Source organism: Idiotropiscis lumnitzeri, unplaced genomic scaffold, assembly GCF_059441095.1.
Source record: "Idiotropiscis lumnitzeri isolate Australia: NSW breed Sydney's pygmy pipehorse unplaced genomic scaffold, RoL_Ilum_1.0 HiC_scaffold_23, whole genome shotgun sequence".
Lineage (NCBI taxonomy): Eukaryota > Metazoa > Chordata > Actinopteri > Syngnathiformes > Syngnathidae > Idiotropiscis > Idiotropiscis lumnitzeri.
Window position 1 is genome coordinate 3,161,642 of NW_028283561.1, and position 7,215 is coordinate 3,168,856.

Consider the following 7,215-nt stretch of genomic DNA (forward strand, 5'->3'; position numbering starts at 1 on the left):
CTCTGAAGTCTTTCAACTCGGCCTTCCGAATCAGGGTTTTAGAGGTGGGGCTATTTAGTGATACAGTAGGATGGTTTGATCTCTGTAGCTCCAGAATCAGGAATGTACTGGGACTGGGGTTCCTACTTGGGTTTAGGGTACCTAATTTTATATTTCAAGAAATTAAATAATTATTTATAATTTTGAAGATAATACATTAAAATTTCATCATTTTCATACCTGCATTAGATCCTGCAGTAGACTCACAGACTCAACACGTTGGACGTACTCAAGGACCTTCTGCAGCGCCTCTCTTGGTTAGGAAGCTTTTTCTCTGTGACAATCCATGGGGAGGTGTAGATGGTACTTCGTCATCACAGGCTTCAGACTCGTCACTTGAGAAAACATCCCTGCAATGGATGCATAGACACTTGGGCATGAATGTCATTTAACAACAAAAGCTAGAACAAAAAGCTTTGCATTTAAAAGAATACATCTGTGATGGGGAAGCCAGGTTAAAGTGTTAATTTTATAATTATGTAATTAGCTGCAGGTTAGTCTAGTGAAGGTGTAATCACTTCTATTTTGGAGCATAGCTTTTGCTCTGTCCAATCATTGCCTCACCTGCTGAAACCCACATTCGGGTATTTTACAAACCAAAAACTTAAATACCTGTACAGCTCTCATTTTTAACTTATTTTCTCTAACCTTTACCCACAAAATTTGAATATTCAAAATAAAAGTACACAAAGAAGTCACAATTTTTCCACATTAGTTACTTACGTAGTTCCTCTCAAATGCAGCTCAACACTGCATTGAATTAGAGCTTGATAAGCCTACACACAAAACATACAAAGCACATTGTGGCATGATTCTGAATGAGCCAATCTAGCATTTCAACATCTGTTCAACTGTTGGAATTTTAACTATTATGTGACTCTATTAACCAACATTCATCCAACAATTATGCGCGCTCGTTTTGGACACTGCATTGAATTAGAGCTTGATAAACCCACACACAAAACATACAAAGCACATTGTGGCATGATTCTGAATGAGCCAATCTAGCATTTCAATATCTGTTCAACTTTCATCTTGAATTTCTATTATTTAAATAACAGGCAACATTCAACAGTTAATATGTTTTGCTTTACTTACCCAAATCAAACACATCACAAAAAAGCCTTAAATGAGCTAGTGGAGTAGATTGTATTAATTTGAGTGAAAGCTTAAGTCTTTTGGAGAATTTTGGAGAGAGATCGAGGGACACTGTGTTTAGCGTCGTAGGCCCAATGCTAACAATATGTAGCTCGTTGTAAAGGTCCTCATAAAAATAAATAAAACACACAACGCTTATCAGTATTATTAAAAGGGTGATTATAATGTACTTAAGTTTTCCCCAAAATAATTCGAGTACGTACGTTGTTGATATACCCTCTGTGTTCTCGTCACTTATCATTTTAGCATACTGTGTTTTAGCTAACGCACCAAGCAGTTTTCCAACACAGGCAACCTTGAAAAATTACAAAACACATTGTAAAGTAAGTCTAAAAAATGAGAGCCAGACATTTACCCAAGATTAATTAATTAATTCAATTATCGTTCGGGACTCACCGTGCTTTCAGCTCTTCTGCCGCACCTCAAAGACCGCGTAGCTTGCATTCGCTCCTTTTCTCACAGTTTGAATATGCTGCCTTCAAAAGAATCTGTAATTTTGACAACTCCAACTTGAATCTACAAAAATCAAGTAATAAGGTAGAAATAACTTCAAATATACTTTGAATAAAGATCTTTCACAGCATACAGAATTAATAAAATAACATTAATTAATAATGTTGATTTTGTTTATTAAAAAAAAAGTAACTGTGTTGACTGTTGGATGTGGCTGACAATGCTGGACCTGCCTTGTCAAATAGTTCATAGATGACAATCTTAGCTGTCTGGAATATTATAAAATGTTATCTTGTCCCTTAAGGGTTATTAAGTCACAGTTGGGGGTACATGTAAATTCACAAAATATAACGTCCAGCCTTGTTAAATTTAGCATAGATAAATACATGAATTTAATTTTAATTTTAATAAATCAATCAATCCTCTGTACTGCTTCTTGTCCTCACAAGGGTCCCCGGGAGTGCTGGAGCCTATCCCAGCTGTCTTCGGGCAGTCGACAGGGTACACCCTGAACTGGTTGCCAGTCAATCGCAGGGCACACAGAGACAAGCAACCATCCGCTCTCACACTCAGACCTTGGACCAGTGACCAATCAACCTATCATGAATGTTTTTGGAAAGTGGGAGGAAACCGGCGAAAACCCTAGCAGGCACAGGGAGAACCTTGCACTTCTGTACTGTGATGCGGACTTGCTAACCAGTCCGCCACCGTGCCGCTTGTTCTAAAGAGTCCCAGAAAATAAAAACACCCGTCCCTTAGTCAAAAGCGGAAAAAGTCCAACAACAACCCGACCATAATTTGCATTGTTCCATAAGTTAAATCAATGTCAAACCTAATAAAAGCTGACTTCTGGTCCTCAAAAATCCTACACTTATTTTAGTCCTTTCACAATCTCGCAGCATAGGCTCCATGGCCATGTCTCTATCGTTTTGGCATCCATTGAATAGTTCTACTGAGAATAGTCTTCGGGTGGTTACTATTAGCATAGCATGCATTAAATATCAAAAAGGCTACAGAACAAATTTTCAAACCCATGCCCGCTTAGCTCATCTATAACCCATACAGGACCCAGACATGGTTGACCAGCTCTAACCTATGCCCACTTATCCCACACATAACCCAAACAGGACCGATAAATGGTGACCACTTCTAACCCATGCCCACTTAGCCCACACATAACCCAAATAGGACCCAGACATGGTTGACCAGCTCTAACCCATGCCCACTTGGCCCATATACAGCCCATATGAGACCCTCACATGGTTGACCAGTTCTAACCCATGCCCACTTAGCCCACACATAACCCAAATAGGACCTATAAATGGTTTCAGTAGTAGATTCAGTAGTTTTTATCATTACAGCATTTTCCCCTCTGTATAATGGACAGACATTAGGAGTGTTTCCTTACACTTAGATACGTTTATACTGTGTATATTTGCATGCTTTTTATGAATGTCTGCTGCTAATGTTATACATTAACGGCTACATTACGCCGCCGACTCTGTGTGAGCTATATCTTTGCTGCTGTAACACCTCAAATTTCCCCATTGTGGGACTAATAAAGGACATCTTTATCTTTATCTTTACCAGTTCTAACCCATGCCCACTTAGCCCATACACAACCCGTATTGCACCCACAACATTTGCCCAGTTTAAGCCCATGCCCACCAATCCCAGATGGCGCCCACATGGAACCCTGTACCATTGCCCACTTCTAGCCCATTCCCACTTGGTACCCAGGAATCCCGCATTTACCCCATTTGGGGCCCAGTTGGACATGTTGGCTGGGTACAGTACTTTTATTCTTGCAGTATTTTTATCATTGCAGTATTTTCAATCATTCAGTATTTTTTTTTATCATTGCAGCGTTTTTATTTATTTCCCCTCTGAACCATAGACAGGCATTAGGAGTGTTTCCTTACACTTGTATATGTTGTGGGCTGTAAGTGTGTATATACATGGGGATCTGTGTATATACGTATATACTGTGTATATTTGCATGCTTTTTATGAATGCCTGCTGCCAATGTTATACATTAACGGCTACATTACGTCGGTGCCACTGTGTGATGTATATCTTTGCTGCTGTAACACTGCAAATGTCCCCGTTATGGGACAATTAAAAGACATCTTTATCTTTAGAAATTGAAGATTCACTTGCGAGGCCATTTTCAACACGGACCTTTCAAGAGAAGCTATATCGTCCAACACTCGGTCAGTGCTGTCTAAGTGCTTTTCTGTATATTGTTTGTCCACCCGTGGTGTCATAAATTATGGTATTATGAGGGGGATTTATTCAAGTACGCACGCTGGCCGGAGCTCTGGTACGGTCCGAACCGCGCGAAACGTCGCCCCAAATCGTGCCCGGGGGAACGTGCTCTTCTTCGTCCACTCTCCTCTTCGCCCACGCTCTTCTTCGGCGCATGCCGGCCGTCTAACAGCTCCAGCGCCCCGTCGTGCCGCTCGGCGAAACTACAATGCCCCCGAATATTTTTTAGACCCGCGAAGCACTGAACCCGCGAAAGGTGAACCGCGAAGTAGCGAGGGTTCACTGTAAAATGAAAATGCTCTTTCAAAAATTAAAACTATCTAAAACTAGTGATGGCAAAATGAAGCCCCATAAAGCAGCCAAGCCCTGCAGGGAAATACTTCACACACGAATGGGCTTCGAGATGCTTCATTTTTCTTGACTACGCCATCCCGTGGACAGAAAAATGTATAACATGCTTGGTGCATGCAATAAAATGGTGAGCTGTAAATCATGCTCTGCTTACCAAACAATATGTATTTGAAGAGTGATTTTAATTGTTCTGTTTTACTTTGTCTTCTCACTTCTCCAATATTCAGACAGCTCCGCCAAGACCAACGTTTCACCCCCACACTGATATAAAATGGACCCAACCGTTTGGGTCTCTTTCCAAATTTGGTACCAAAGCCTCCCCCACAGTGCGGCAGCTATCTTGAATTGGCCCGTTCCCAGAGAGTTTTACTTCATTCAGTGTCATTCAGTATTATTCAAAATCTTTCAGTGTCATTCCAAATCATTCAATGTCATTCACGATCTTTCCACATGCTTCCACCTTCCATCGTTCAGTGTCATTCCACATTCTCTTTGATATATAACATAACATAATGTAACCCAGTAGAGAAAACACCATTTTATTTTGAAAAAACATTTATTGTGTTAAGAGGAAGTGTATATCTCTCGTCTACTTGATTTCCTGTTTGGAGTGTCATTCATCTGATTATGACTTTCTGATTCGTCAAAGTCAAGTTGTCCCGCCTTCTCGAGATGCTATCTCGAGATTAGCTGTGTATATCGTTCTTTTACGCCTGGACACCCTACTGAAAGGTTGCGTGACAATATCTAATGCTAATGTGCCGTTCGGTGAGTGAAATACTTATTGAAGTTGATATAAATGTGACCAATAATAAAATGTTAATTGGGAAATGTTTTATCTCAAGTGTGGATACCAGTGAGAACTGAGGGTCTGTGACAATTCGACCGTGTTCGTACTTGAACGTCGTATTGGTGAGTCGCCATGCACTTGCTATGGACTGTCGTAAAAACGTTTATGTGAGGCTAACGCTAAGCTAACGTTAAGCTAATGCTAATCGCGAGTGGAAATGTACTGCTTGTTTACAGTGAAAGAGTTGATTTTACTTGTTTTAAGGTCTTTCTAAAGCAAGGTTTATGTTGACAAACAAATGTATAACTGCTCATTTTGATGTAATATGTGTTAAAAGTGAAATGTTGAATTGACTCAGTTATGTTTGTTATACAATTATTTCTTTATTGAAGTGATTGATATGTAAACCATAAAACATGGTTATTGAGAAATTGGACATATTGAGAAATGTGTTTATTGTTAGCTCATGAGTTCATTTCATGTGTTACAATGACAATTTGGAAAACATGCATGTAAATTAATAACTGTTATAAATGTGATATTTAGATACAGTATTTATGATAATTGAAAACTATAGAGCTATAGCGACTGATGATACTGGAAACTGATAATAGACTTATTAGCTGCATACAATAATTTCATTATTGTTATGCAGGCTGGGTTTTTTGTCTTGGCATTAAACCAAGATCCGAAACTGAATGGATTCTCCTTTGATGGAGATGGCGAGCCTGAGCCCAGAACCACATCTGCGATAAAGGAACCACAGTCTTCACCAACTTCTTTGTGAACATCACGTGGTAACACACCTAATTACCACCACGACAAGACTTTTTTCCCCAAGACTACCGGAAAGAACATTGACTGACTTAAACAAAATATTACTGAGCTCAGTAGGACTTTGGGATTATTATTTCTAATTTTTGGGATTTGTGATTTATTTTATGTATATGATGCCGGCTGTGAATTTGTAAATAATTGTTTTGTTTTCCATGTTAATACAGTTATTGTTGTTGCTCATTTCTGCCTCCAGCTATTTCATTCACACACCTATCAATTATCACTATTGTAGCCTTCGAGAATCTAGAGTCTGGTCCAATTTATTAAATATCAAACTAACACTATCTTTAAGTAATCGGGGGTTACATAACAACCGGTTCCGGCGCCGCGCGAGTGGCTGCCTGTTTACAGCAGCGTGGCTCACTATTGAGCCTTTTCTCTATATCTTTGCTGCTGTAACACCTCAAATTTCCCCATTGTGGGACTAATAAAGGACATCTTATCTTATCTTATCTTAATAACATAATCCTGGGTCAGCAGACACCTAATTAATGTGTTAATACATGATACATTTTTATATAAGCAACACTTATGATTGTAACGTATTTTTAATTCTTTCTAGGCGGGAACTGTCCGAACAAAAAATTCATGCAATTTGTAATTAGACACTTTGTCATACAAAAAGTCACTCAGGGCAAGAGAAAAAAAATTGTCACTTGCCCAAGTTGGGCAAGTAATTTGGCCACTCGGGCAAGGCAAATTTTAGTGGCACTTGCCCTATGGGGAAGCAGTTTTTAAAGTTAACTTCGAACCCTGTGATGGTGTCTTGTGACCAGTCTTTATCAGCTGATGTTCCATGAAGGCGTGCCTTACCTGTCACAAGAATGAAGGCAAGTCACGCCCCCCGCTGTCCGTTCACTCCGCCAAGATGCTGCTCCAGGTGGTAGAGAGGATGAAGTCTCCCTTGTCTCTGTTCATGGTTTTTATGCCTCGCTTGCAGATCTCAATTGCTTCTTTGATCCAGCGCTGTAGTTTGTTCTCTCCGGTGCGGATGACCCTGCCCTTCTCCCAGTCCATGATGTGCTTTTCCCTTTTGCAGTGGTCAGTGATTGCTGATTTGTAATGTTCATGTTGTGCTTGTTCTTTTACTGCTCTGATTTTTTAATTTTTTTGACAGGTAAGTCACACCCTCATGGAACATCAGCTGATAAAGACGGGTCTCAAGACACCATCATGCGACACTCTGAAGAAGGCGAAAGACTCGCCGAAACATGTCAGGCAAAAAATTAACCTAAAACATAATTGTCTGCTTTTAATGAATCAGTCAAATATCAATAATAAGAAGACAAAATGAACCTAATACAAATAAATGAATGCTT

At 39.7% G+C, this 7,215-nt stretch overlaps 1 long non-coding RNA gene across 1 annotated transcript; it reads left to right on the forward strand.

Annotated features, from left to right (window-relative positions):
* Positions 1–4,993: 4,993 nt before the first annotated feature.
* Positions 4,994–6,076, forward strand: LOC148316071 (uncharacterized). Its single transcript, XR_015840386.1, has 2 exons — positions 4,994–5,181; positions 5,715–6,076. It is a non-coding gene; the product is annotated as an uncharacterized LOC148316071 (long non-coding RNA).
* The last annotated feature ends 1,139 nt before the right edge of the window (positions 6,077–7,215 follow it).